At 42.9% G+C, this 13,054-nt stretch overlaps 1 protein-coding gene across 3 annotated transcripts in view; it reads right to left on the bottom strand.

Moving 5' to 3' along the window:
- Positions 1-13,054, bottom strand: part of MCFD2 (multiple coagulation factor deficiency 2, ER cargo receptor complex subunit) — a 153,024-nt gene that overhangs the window by 117,346 nt on the left and 22,624 nt on the right. Inside the window, exon 2 of one of the 3 annotated variants that reach the window (XM_033938302.1) lies at positions 2,658-2,879. The exons of the other annotated variants lie outside the window; for them this stretch is intronic. The gene's annotated coding sequence lies outside the window, so the exon portion shown is untranslated. The remainder of the gene's footprint in view (positions 1-2,657; positions 2,880-13,054) is intronic. 3 annotated transcript variants of the gene reach the window in all.

Raw genomic sequence — 13,054 nt, 5'->3', positions numbered from 1 at the left:
TAAAATTTAGTGCAAAGTGATGCACTTGGGGAGTGAAAATGCAAGGGAGCCATATGGGTCATTCCATGTCAAGTGGTCCAATATTGAAAATCAGCCCCACTTGACCTCCTCCAAATTGAATAAAATTTTGTGTGGATGTTCCCTATAGCCTCAAATGAAACCATGTAACATTTTTCAGCTGGATCTCTATTGGTTTCAGACCTGTCAAATGTAGGTCACTCCTGGAGTACTGTGCTTTGCGTAACACAAAATGGTAAATGGGTAATTTCAAGTCAACTAGTCCAGTTTCAAGGAAGGTTCCCACTTGACATCTGTGGATACATAAAAGTGGCCCAAATAAAGGGGCCCCCTAACTCTGGACCTAGTTGAGATGATGTCCCAAAACTTTGGTCACCCTCTTCTGTCATCAATTTCTGAGATGGTTGAGTGGGGAACTCTGGACTAGAGAATGACACGGTGACAAAATTCATCACCGTTCCCGTCCCCGCGGATAACCGTGGGAAACCATCTTCATGTCATTCATAAGGAGAGAGGGAAGAATCAGAGTATGAATGGCCACTACCACTGACCTGCAAGCTTTGCTTTGAAGAATGCTGGTGTAGAAGGACTGAGGTTGAAACAGACACTACAGAATGACAGTCTCTGGTATCCAGAGCAGATATTGTGATGTCATAATGCCTCATTCCACCAGTGCCTAAGAGCCAATCACATCAGTGATGTCACAATGGCTTCATTATCCTTGGCTCCCATAAGAATCAGAGTATGAATGGCCACAACCACTGACCCGCAAGCTTTGCTTTGAAGAATGCTGGTGTAGAAGGACTGAGGTTGAAATAGACACTAGAAAATGACATGGGATTATTTCCCGCGGTTATCCACGGGGACGGGAACGGTGATGAATTTTGTCACCATGTCATTCTCTACTCTGGACCTGTTGACATGGAATGACCCAACTTCGTCCCAGCCACTGTAGCCCAACAAAGCCTCCAAGAGAATTGAAAATTTGTGGAATAATACAACCCCTGGCACTAACTTCATGTGCAAAGTTTGGAATGTAACATTACTTTAGTTCCCTTTTTATAAGCCAGCAAAGTAGGCAACAAATGTTGTAAAAGAAATGTAATGCCTGCTTTGACTCCTTATTTCGATTCGTCATAACTGTACCAGCAGTCATGGCACATGACAGGCATAGAAGTTTTGCATTACGAGGCTTTGCAGCCAATTGGAAGCAAAAATATAATTACACAAAGAAATTATATTAGTGCTTTTTAAAAACTTTTGCCATTTTTTGGCTCAAATATTTCCAACTGTACATCATCCAATTTTTTTTATATCACTTGAAAGAGGTCTTTTTTGCTACAAGAGCCATTCTATTTCATATTTGACTCAGTCTTGTTTTGGCCAGAAATTAGGTCTCAAATGCCTGCATTATCCACATGCAACAGTTAAAAAAGGGCATCTTTGGCATCGTACTGTGTAGAGCAGTGAAGACTGTTTGATTGTGGCTTTTAACTCCTACCAAACTTTTGATAAATTTGCCGGCTATTATTATGAATTTTAATGCTATTGCTGTACTATTGCTGTTTTGCTCAGCTTTTCATTATTTAACCGCATAGAACTGAGAGGTACTGCAGTATAAAAATAAAATGTATTATGCATTATCATTATTATTTTCAACTGAACTACCTCCAGTAAACAGTTCCTCTATACTCTCTTCTTCCAATGAATGCTGTTACACAATCACTCATGTTCTTAACTAACAGGGAACATTTCCTGTGATTGCTATGTACATCTCTCTGCAACCTGATGTCCTTAAGCTATCATCCTTCTCTCTGCTGCCCTGAAATCCCTGCTTCTCCCACCTCGACTTCTCCTGCTTCTGCCGTCCTTCCCTGCAGTGCGAGCCCGTGGTTTTAACCCGCAGGTTTAAAGCGGGTTAAAACCACGGGCTTGTGAGTAAAAAGTCAAAAAATAAAAAAGCAAAGTTTTGTTTACGGACAGCAAGCACATGCGCAGACCATCTACAGGCAAAGAAGATGGTCTGCGCATGCATCAGGATCGCTCTCCAGTGATCCATGCAGTGAGTGGGGGGGTGCCTCCGATTGCCCCCATTTGCATGAGGACGCGTTGTGAATCAGTCGGCTGGCCACGGAGCAATTTGGAATGCCCATGGAGCGCTAAGATTAGTGAATCTAGCACCAAATTCCTTCTTTCCTAATGGCACCAAACCAATATGGGGAGGTAAAAGAAATCCCTATAAATCATATTTCTAAGGTCAAGCTTTGAAAAAGGAACTTTTCCACACATAGTATACTCATTCAGATAAATAGGAAGCAAAATAAGTCAAAGCTCCCCTCCAATTCCTAACTAGGAACCGCAGCAGCCTGCGCTCTACCCCTTAGCGGATGAACCCGGGGTGAGATGGCTTCTGATCCGGAGACCCAATCTGATCTGCAGGCTGTCTGGAGGGCTTACTGCAGGTTCTGCTAACAGGGCACCCCCAGAAGCAGACAATCTTTAAGTAAAAGTCTGTGATCTCCCGGCAAAGGATTACTCTCAGAGTGAATCCGCAGCACTTGGGCAATACCCGCAGCACAAAACAAATGAAAAGACAAGAAATTGAAAATATTAAATGCACGAGCATAAGAAACAACAACCTAGCAGTCCAGGATGCAGGAGGAACTGGAAGCTAAGTGGAGTGTCCAGGGATGTGATGTCAGAGGGAGGAGATAAAATTTCATGGTGGTCCTGCAGCCCGCTTTTGTAGATTCTAGAGGGTATTGTACAAGAAAATGGTTTGTCTGTGTCCATAAGAGATGCCTTCTTTTGAGCGGATCTTGTATTATAGAATCAACTTCCATCTGCAATCTGGGCAGAAGCTATAAGAAACGGAAAATTCAGTTGACAAATGCATTTCTTTTCAAAATCTTCTGGACATCAGCATAAGAGAGCCTATAAAATCAAGAATTTATCATCAAGGAACTCAACGTACTCATAAAAACATTAAAATGGGTGAAAAGAGGGGAACCCTGAGGAACTCCAAGAATTGGGTTGCAACTAAATGAAACAATCATTTTCCCATACGCAATAATGCCTTTTTAAAGAGAACTGTCTAACCAGCTGAAAACAGAACCTGAAATTCCAAGTTGACTTAGGGGCAATTCATCAAGCAGGGTTAGGGCATAACACACCTTTAATGAATGTTAAGAGAATTAGTGTGCACTAAGTTCTAAAGATCTTAGTTTTGTGTCTCTACATGCAGAGGGGACCTTTGATAGGATAGAATAGCCTTATATTGGAAAGAGAATGGCAAAAAACAGACAAAGTGGAAGATAAAATTAAATGGAAACAAAAAATGAAAAATTACAAGAATCGGATCAAAGAAAAGCGTTATAACTTTTATGCACAGAAAATAGGAACAACCAATACAAACAGTAGAGAACTATTCAAACTAGTAAGCAAAATAACAGACACCACACAGATACTACAGAACCATCATGATCAAATCCCAGAGGTCTCCACCCTAGCCAACCACTTTAGGAAAAAAGTCACCGACCTCAGAGCCTCAATACCCCCTCCTCCACCCAATCTTGAATTCAACCTCAAATAGCAGAGTAGTGAATCCAAAGGCGATATGAGCTGGAACCACTTTGAGCCCCCAGATTGGAATAACTTCCTTGCACTCTTCAACAAATACTCCAAATCAAATTGTCTACTAGATGAATGTCCGTCTAAGATCATGCAAGATGCAATACCAGAATTTAAGAGGGACCTATTTAACTGGACAACTTACTCTCTCAAAAACGGAACCTACCTGGAAAATATGGGACACATCCTAATCACACCCATACCCAAAGACCAGAAGATCTCGCTCACACTGGCGTCCAACTACAGACCCATAGCGAGCACCCCCTTTTTCACCAAAATGCTGGAAGGGCTGGTCAACTTGGAATTAGTAAATCACTTAGATAAGTACTCTCTCCTAAATGACCACCAATCTGGATTCAGAAAAGGATTCAGCACTGAGACAGTCCTAGGCTCTCTCCTTAACCACCTATACGACCTTTTCAATCAAGGTTCCAGCGCCTTGATCCTACAGTTAGACTTCAGCAGTGCCTTCGATCTCGTGGACCACGAAACTATGCTTAGGTGCCTCGACGAAATGGGAATATCAGGAGGAGTGTGGACCTGGTTCCAAGGTTTCCTAACCAAACGATCTTATCAAGTGGTCCATGAAGGAAATTACTCTGAACCCTGGAAAAGCCCCTCGGGAGTCCCACAAGGATCCCCCCCTATCTCCCACCTTGTTCAATATATACATCTCTTCTCTAGGCCACCTTTTACAAAAGCTTAACCTAACTTATTATATATACGCAGACGACATCTCCATACTAATACCAATAACAAATGTGACCTCAATCAACTCAAAACATATCTCCTCCATCATGCTCGAAATAGAAAAATGGACTTTAAACTTCAAACTGAAATAAAACTCATAAAAGACAAAGATTTTCCTTGCTAGCCCAAACGAGAAAATCTTTGCAATGATCACCCAATACTAAAAACCATAAAAATACTGGGAGTCACCCTGGATACCCACCTGACCCTGACCGAGCACATAAACTCGGTGACTAAAAAATGCTTCTTCATCCTTTGGAAACTGAAAACCATAAAAAAATACTTCGACCCACTATCCTTCAGAATATTGATACAATCACTGATTTTATCCACCCTGGACTACTGTAACATTGTCTACTTGGGAATACCTAAAAAAAATGTGAGAAAACTGAGAATAGTTCAAAATACGGCCATCCGTCTAATATTCGGACTAAAGAAGAGTGATCATGTTAGTCCATTCTACAAACTCCTTCATTGGTTACCAATTGAAGCACGGATTCTATTCAAATTCTCCTGCCTCTGCTATAAACTAATCTGGGGACTGGCCCCCAGCTACCTACTACCTCACTTTGAATTCCACTCCTCTATTAGGCCTACCAGAAACCGTAACCTCTTTACCTACCCAAATTTCATAGGCTGTAGATATCGCACCTTCTTTGATAGAACATTCAAATTCCAAGCAGGTAGACTGCAAACTTGGACAGGCTACTTCACTGATGCCGCCAGAGAATCATATAGTATCTTTAGGAAAGAACTAAAAACCACCTTGTTTAAGAAATTTATAACCTAACCAGACTTCTCCCCTAAAATCGGAGCCTCCTCCCATCCCAAGGAGTCCATCTACCCTCTTCTGCCAAAATTTCTATCTTTAATTGTTACCAGTTTTTCCCACTGGTGCCCGTCCTTCGTTCAAATGTACCAAGTTAACAACTTACTTCTCATCAACATCTTATGTTATCTTTTTTCACCTTCGCAATCTTGCACCTTTGTAACTCAAAGCGCAATCTCCTTTCTCTTCTCCTACTTATGCTCTGAATATCGTCGACTGTATAATGCCACTCATTGTGAAACCGTATAATACACAGACCCTGTAACTCTCTTGTTACTATCACTAGATGTTCAATGCTATACTCTGTAATTCGCTGTCTGTACAGTTTCTCTTCATTGTAAACCGCCTAGAAGTCGCAAGATTGTTGGCGGTATATAAGAATAAAGTTATTATTATTATTATTATATGTTTCAGGTCCCAACTTTATTAGAACGAAGCACATTTTATATTCCAATTCCTCAGCTGGGTTACTCATAAACAGATTGCCTGCACCATATGTAGTGCAACGAGGTTGTCTTCTATCACCATTACTAATCAACTTGGCGTTATGAGATATATCAGTGAGGATACTGAAGGAATTCTTAATTGCACACAGTTCACGAAGTCTCTGAACCCTCTCACCATGGTATACAGCATTTCTCTCCTCCTCTTCCTTTTAATCCCATCTCCCCTCCCATGGTATCGAATATTTCTCTCCATCTCCGCCGCCACCCTCCCAACATGTTTACTACCAAGTTTATTAGTTATTTACGGTATTTTTCGCTCCATTAGATGCACCTGACCATACGACGCACCCTAAATTTAGAGGAGGAAAACAAGAAAAAAACCATTCTGAACTAAATTCTCCCTGTCAGGCTCTGCACCCAACCTCACACTCCTTGCCAGGCTCTGTCCCCTGTCCCCCCTCTGGTGGTCTAGTGGTAGGCCGGGACAGGGCACAGGGCAGGCAGGGACAGAGCGGGCAGGCCCAGGCCTCTCCATCCTCCCTCCCTACCCCTCAGACAGGCAGCAGGCAGGCCCCAGCCTCTTCCTCCTCTCCCCCCAGGCAGGCGATAGACCACCTTCTCTCGCTGGAAGCGGCACCCTCAGCTGGCTAGCAAGCGACAGGCAGCCCTCTTCCTCCTCCCTGCCACCCCTCGCGCGTACTTTTTTTTTTTTTTTTTACTTCTTTCGCGGCAAGGCTGACTGCTGCCTGGTTCCCGCCGCTTCCTGCCAGAACTGCCTGCTGACGCGGCTGCTTCCTCTTCCATTCTCTCGTGGCATAGCAGCGCACCAGGTTGCCTGCCTGATCCCGCGCCGCTTCCCGTGAGAACCTGGTGCACCGCTATGCCACGAGAGAACAGGAGGCAGCCGCGTCAGCCAGCAGTTCTGGGAGGAAGCGGCGGGAATCAGGCAGCAGCCAACCTTGCCATGAACAGAAGTAAAAAAAAAAAAAAAAAAAAGGTACGTGTGGGGGCCGGCAAGGAAGAGGGCCAGGGCCTGCCTGTCGCCAGCTAGCCAGCTGAGGGTGCCGCTTCCAGCAAGGGAGGGCGGCTGCACTAAAAATAGATAACCTCGGAAGGGGGGGGGGGCGCTTTGGGAATTCACTCCATAAGACGCACCATAATTTCCACCCACTTTGGGGGGGGGGGGAAGTGCATCTAATGGAGCAAAAAATATGGTATATACTGCCTATCTTGAAGGTTACATAACATAACATCGTGCTTATAGACCGCGTAACTAGAAGTTCAATGTGGTTAACAAAAAATTAATAATAAAAAAAAACATAGAAGACACCCAGAACTATTTGGCCAAATACTTTGAGAAAAGGTAGGTTTTCAACTGGGTTCTAAAGTGTTTGTAGGAGCAAGCTCAACTTAGCAACAGTCGAAATTCTTTATCGTAAGAAGGTGACTGAAATGCTAGTGTATGATCCAAGAATTTCTTCCTTATACAACCTTGAACCGATGGAAAAATGAACAGAGCATGAGATCTTCTACTGTATTTGTAAGATGCTATAAGAAATCTATCAGTCATATAGAATGGAGCAGTGCCATTCACAACTTTATAGGTTGCCTAAGTGGTATTTACATTCAGGTATGCAAGCGTTTTCCCCCATCTGTCCCAGTAGGCTCCCAATCTACCTAATATACTGGGGCAATGGAAGGTTAAGTGACTTGCCCAGTGTCAGAAGGAGTGGCATTGAGCTCGAACACTCAACCTCAGGGTGCTGAGGCTGTAGTGCTAACCACTAGGCCACTCCTCCTTACTTCCCTCCCCTGGGGCGGTGATACTTCAGCCAACACAAGAACACCAGAAATATCAATGCTGACAAGCATGGGGCCTTGAGCCTTTGTGTATGCTCAGGGCCTACTGGCTTCTACTTCCTCCAAAAATAGGAAATTTGAAGAGAGAGGGAGTACGCAAGACTTAAGCATGTGCCAGGCTTGATGTTTCTATTGCAACTCTGGGAAGGGAGGTACCGGTAATGTACTAAACCAGACATGGGCAACTCGAGGGCCAGCATCCAATTGGGTTTTCAGGATTTCCCCAATGAATATGCATTGAAAGCAGTGTATGCAAATAGATCTTATGCATATTCATTGGGGAAATCCTGAAAACCCGATTGGATTCCGGCCCTCACGGACCGGAGTTGTCCATATTTGGGCTAAACACATCGCAGAGGGCAGAAGAGGTAAAGTGATGCTGAATTTGAGGGGGGGGGTGCAATGGCATCCTTGGCTCTACCCATTCCAACACCTATACCTGAGGCAATGGAGAGTCAGATGACTTGGCAAGCAACAGTGGGATTTGAACCTTGACTTCCCTGGTTCTCAGCCTGCTGCTCTAACACCTAACACAGAAAATACATATTCCAAACATGTTTAATAACTCAACAGTACAACCTACCCAAAAAAGATAGGTAAATCATTTTATGGCAGCCCGTAACCACAGGATTTCTGCTGCAGTACTGCTGAACACCACTGTTCACATAGCCAACAAGAAGATGCTGTACTCGGGAGCTTTATCAGCCGGAAGCCCGAAGTTATTATGCCGTTGTACAGATCCATGGTGAGGCCTCATCTGGAATATTGTGTACAATTCTGGAGGCCACATTACCAAAAAGATGTACTGAGAGTTGAGTCGGTTCAGAGAATGGCCACCAGGATGGTCTCGGGACTCAAAGACCTCCCATATGAGGAAAGGCTGAATAAATTGCAGCTATACTCACTCGAAGAATGTAGAGAGAGAGGAGACATGATAGAGACGTTTAAATATATCACCGGCCGTATTGAGGTGGAGGATGATATCTTCTTTTTTAAAGGTCCCTCGGCCACAAGAGGACATCCACTGAAAATCAGGGGTGGGAAATTTCATGGCGACACCAGGAAGTTCTTCTTCACCAAAAGAGTGGTCGATCGTTGGAATGAACTTCCGCTTCAGGTGATTCAGGCCAGCAGCGTGCCGGATTTAAAAAGAAATGGGATACACATGTGGGATCTCTAGGGAGGTAAAAAATGTAGAGGGGATACACATGTGGTATTTCTAGGGGGGTAAATTCAAGGGGGTGGGGTTGTTAGAGTGGGCAGACTAGATGGGCTATAGCCCTTTTCTGCCATCATCTTCTATGTTTCTATGTTTCTATGAGCTAGGGCCGACTGGGAGCCAAGTGTTGAGTACCTTCTGCACCTTCCTATACATATATATTATATGTTGTATTATTTTGTATATAATTTGCTAGAATGTATAATAAATTATATGAGTATGCACAGCATATAATATGTTCATATAATAATTCAAAATGTTGTGTGATTGTGGCACCGAGGTACCCCCCTCTTCAAACCCAACAGGCACCCAAAAATAGGGAGAAAAAGCTATCAGCTTAATGTAGCAGTATAGAACCAAAAGGTACAAATCAAAATTATTTTTGATACTTTCACTGGCAAAAAAAATTCCCTCACAGAACAGCTCAGGTTTAGAAAATGGCAAAGTTCAAAGACTTAGCTGACAAAAGACGACTTGAGCTCCAAAGCTGTCACGTCTTCTCCAATCTTACCATCAAGCGACCTTGTTTCACAAACAATACAGCCTTGTTCTCCTGATGAGCCAAACATTGGTGAAACAAGGTCGCTTGTTGGGAAGACGTGACAATGTTGGAGCACAAGTTGTCTTTTGTCAGCTAAGTCCTTGAACATGCCTCTGGGTGACTTTGCCCTTTTCTAAACCTGAGCTGTTCTGTTTATCAATGGGGGTGGGAAGCTATGGAGGTGGCTGCATTGTCCTCTCTTTTTATATTAAACACTTTATAATCCAGGATCCCTTATCACATGTAAGACAGAGCAAGGAAAAAATAAAAATAGTCCATAGAAAACAATCTAAACATCTATGGGTTGGGGAAAAGCAGGAAGGATGAGTGAGTAAATAAGAGTGATAACACCCCCCCCCCAATAAAATTCTTCCAAATGCTGCACTGGAGATCTTTTCATAACATTTTTTCTTATGCATGTTATCTGTGAAGGTCAACAAATAAAAATTGAAAAATCAAAACAAAGAACCCAAAGAAGTTTCATTACATTACAGATTTCTATTCCGCCCAGTGGCGTACCTAGGGTATGTGGCACCCGGGGCCCATCATTTTTTGACACCCCCCCCCCCCCCCTCATGGAAAAATTTTTTTTTTTTTTTTTTTGCAATAACCATGAAATGGAATAAATGGTCAGAATAGAAACAGGCAGTGAAAATTTTCTTTTATTGAACCTCATTTATGTAACCATTATTCCAAACATAACATAACATAAATTATGTCGGAATTGTCATGACATCAGAAGTACATATGGAGTAGTTGCAGGTGATGCTTGGGACAGTTCTGATTATGTTAGTTTGGTTTTATGTGTTTTTTGAATAGAAGGGTTTTTATTTCTTTTTTTAAGGTTTTGTAGTTTGTGGTCGAGGTCAATAGGTTGTAGAGTTGGGGGTCAAGTGTTGCAGCTCGAATGGCTAGGAGGTTGTCGAACAGTTTTTTTCTTTTGACGTTTTTGGTTGGAGGGTGTGTGAATGGTGCGTGAGTTCTCCTATGTCTGTTTGAAGTGGATTGAATTATTTAGCTGAAGAAATTAGTTACCCCCCCATTCCACACACATTAATTCTCTTCCATTTTTGTTCCCATTATAAAAAAACACTGATAAGTTCCCAGGAAAAAAATACATTAAAATAAGAAGTGAAAACAAAGGCCCCTACAGATGAGAACATAACATAAGAATAGCCTAACTGGGTCACACCAATGGTCCATCATGCCCAGTAGCCCATTCTCATGGTAGCCAATAGTGCTGCCCGATTCAGAGAAAAATATTTCATTCGATTCGATTCACCCTGTTGAATCGATTTTTCGATTAGATTCACTGTTAATGACACCGCTTTTTAAGTTTAAACAAAGTATAACAATAAATTTCACAACAACAATAAATTTCACAAAGTACTTAAAAAAAAAAAAATCACATTTTTCCATTAAAGCAGTTCTGGAGACATTTGCTTGAACAGTCTTTTTTCCCAGTCCATAAGCAAGCAATATGAAAAAGATTTCCTTAATTATCTACTCAAACATTTTTGCTATTTACTTTCATTGTACCTAGACTATTATTCAGTAGAAAAAATTTAGTTTGTTCAATCAAGCAGAACATTCACTCATAGAAGTCCAATGTCCACACAGGATTTGATTGAACAAACCATATTTTTTCTACTGAATAATAGTTTAGGTATACTGAATAGCAAAAATGTTAAAGCCACACAGAAAAGCAGTAAAAGTCAATAGGTTCTCCAAGTGGGAACAACCTGATGTCTCAGCACTTGAGGAAAAGACCACGTAATAATGTTTATAAGATAAATCATATAAATGATTATACTGAAGCAGGGTGTCCTCAGCGTGAGAGGTAAGCGAGAGGAGAGAATTCTCCAGTGCTTTACACAATAAGGCTCCTCTGCCTGCAGTGCACACCATCATAGGACACCTCAGGTGTGCTCAAATTAATCAATGTGATAAATTAAACAGTGATAAACAATTGGTCAATCACAAGAGTGCAAGATCAAACAGGTTGTTCCCACTCAGAGAACCTATTGACTTTACTGCTTTTCTGTGTGAGTAGATAATTAAGCAAATTTCTGATAGCCTACAGAACTGATTCTCACCTTCCATCCCCAGCCCCCAAGACTTACCAGACCCCCCCTGCCGATGCATTTACTTACTGCCTGAACTGGATATTAAATCGTGGGGAAGAGAGGAGAAATGCGGGGAAAGAGCCAGCCAAAACTAGTATTTGTTGCTGCTGAGTGCACCAATCCAGGGCAAGCAGACGCTTCCCCCATGTCTTAATAACAGACAATGGACTTTTCCTCCAGGAATTTGTCCAAACCTTTCTTAAAACCAGCTACGCTATCTACTTTTAACATAACTTCTGGCCACTTCATTTTTAAGCTTAGATCTTTCCTTCCAAACAGAGACCTTGCTAGATGTCAAATACAGCACAAGGTAACTTCACATGGACTTAACTGTGCAGGAAATGAATCTCCTCATACACCCACCATATAGTGCAAAAATGTGCAAAGGTCTGTTTTTTTCTTTCGATCACTACATAGCCTAATGCCACACAAGCAGCGCTGTTACAAACATATTCTGAAGGTCAATGCTAAGGTTGACAAAGTTTCCTTCCTTGGACCAGAAGGAGATACTGACAAACCACTGGAAGAGATTCTAAAACAACTACCCAGAAATAACACCCAAAGACCCACTCAGTGTGTGAACCAGTTGAGTGGAGTGGACTAACTGGGGGTGGAAATGGGCCCAGAGTTTGCTCAGCAGAATTTCCCAGACTACCTCTTCCTCTCAACACACTGACATGCTACCACCACCACCAACACTAGGAACACCTCACCGAGTATGCCAGCAATGCTTATAAACTTTATAAAACACATTATTATATTTTCTTATAAAGCATATATTTTAACTGAACTCAGCCTTGCCATTCACAAAAATAGAAAAGTTCCCATTTCAAGCTGTCTCATGTACACTTTTCAAATCTAACATATTGTAATCACAAAACAGAAAATAAAATTATTTTTTCTACCTTTTGTTCTCTGATCAATATTCAAATCTTGTTGGTCCCAGGCTCTTGTTGTCTTGCTTGCCAGGGTCTCCTTTCTCCGTGCTAACCATCCGTCTGCCATCTCTGTTCTCCCCTTCCGTTTCCCTTCCCTCTCCCGGAGATCTGGCATCTTTCCTTTTTTTTGTCTCCATCCACAGATTCACCTTTTCTCAACTCCCCACCACCCCAGGATCCACCATCTCTCCCTTTCTGTTCCCAACTATCCTCCTATCCAGTATCTCTATCCCCCCTCCACACCATCCCCTGTTTCCAAGTTCTCTCCCTTTCTGTTCCTTCCCTCCCTAAATCCCATTATGCACCATCTCTCTCCCACTCCTCTGTTTTTAGACCCATTATTTCTAACCCCCAAAGTCTGGCATATGCACGTATCTTTGAACCCCCCCTTCCCTCTCTCCCTCTGTGTACTTTTACACCAGGACCCCCCTCCCCCGAAGGTCTGTCCCCCCTCAGAAGGGCTACACCCCACCCCTGAAGACCTGCACCCCCCGAAGGACTTTACCTCCCACCCGAAGGTCTGTCCCCCTCTGAACGCCTAAACCCCACCCCTGAAGGCCTGCACCCTCCCCGAAGGATTGTACCCCCCACCCGAAGGTCTGTCCCCCCCTGAAGGCCTGCACCCATCCCGAAGGCCTGCACCCACCCCGAAGGCCTGCACCCACCCCGAAGGCCTGCACCCCTGAAGGCCTGTCCC

Source organism: Geotrypetes seraphini, chromosome 3, assembly GCF_902459505.1.
Source record: "Geotrypetes seraphini chromosome 3, aGeoSer1.1, whole genome shotgun sequence".
Taxonomy (NCBI): Eukaryota; Metazoa; Chordata; class Amphibia; order Gymnophiona; family Dermophiidae; genus Geotrypetes; species Geotrypetes seraphini.
This window is presented reverse-complemented; position numbering and strand designations above follow the sequence as displayed.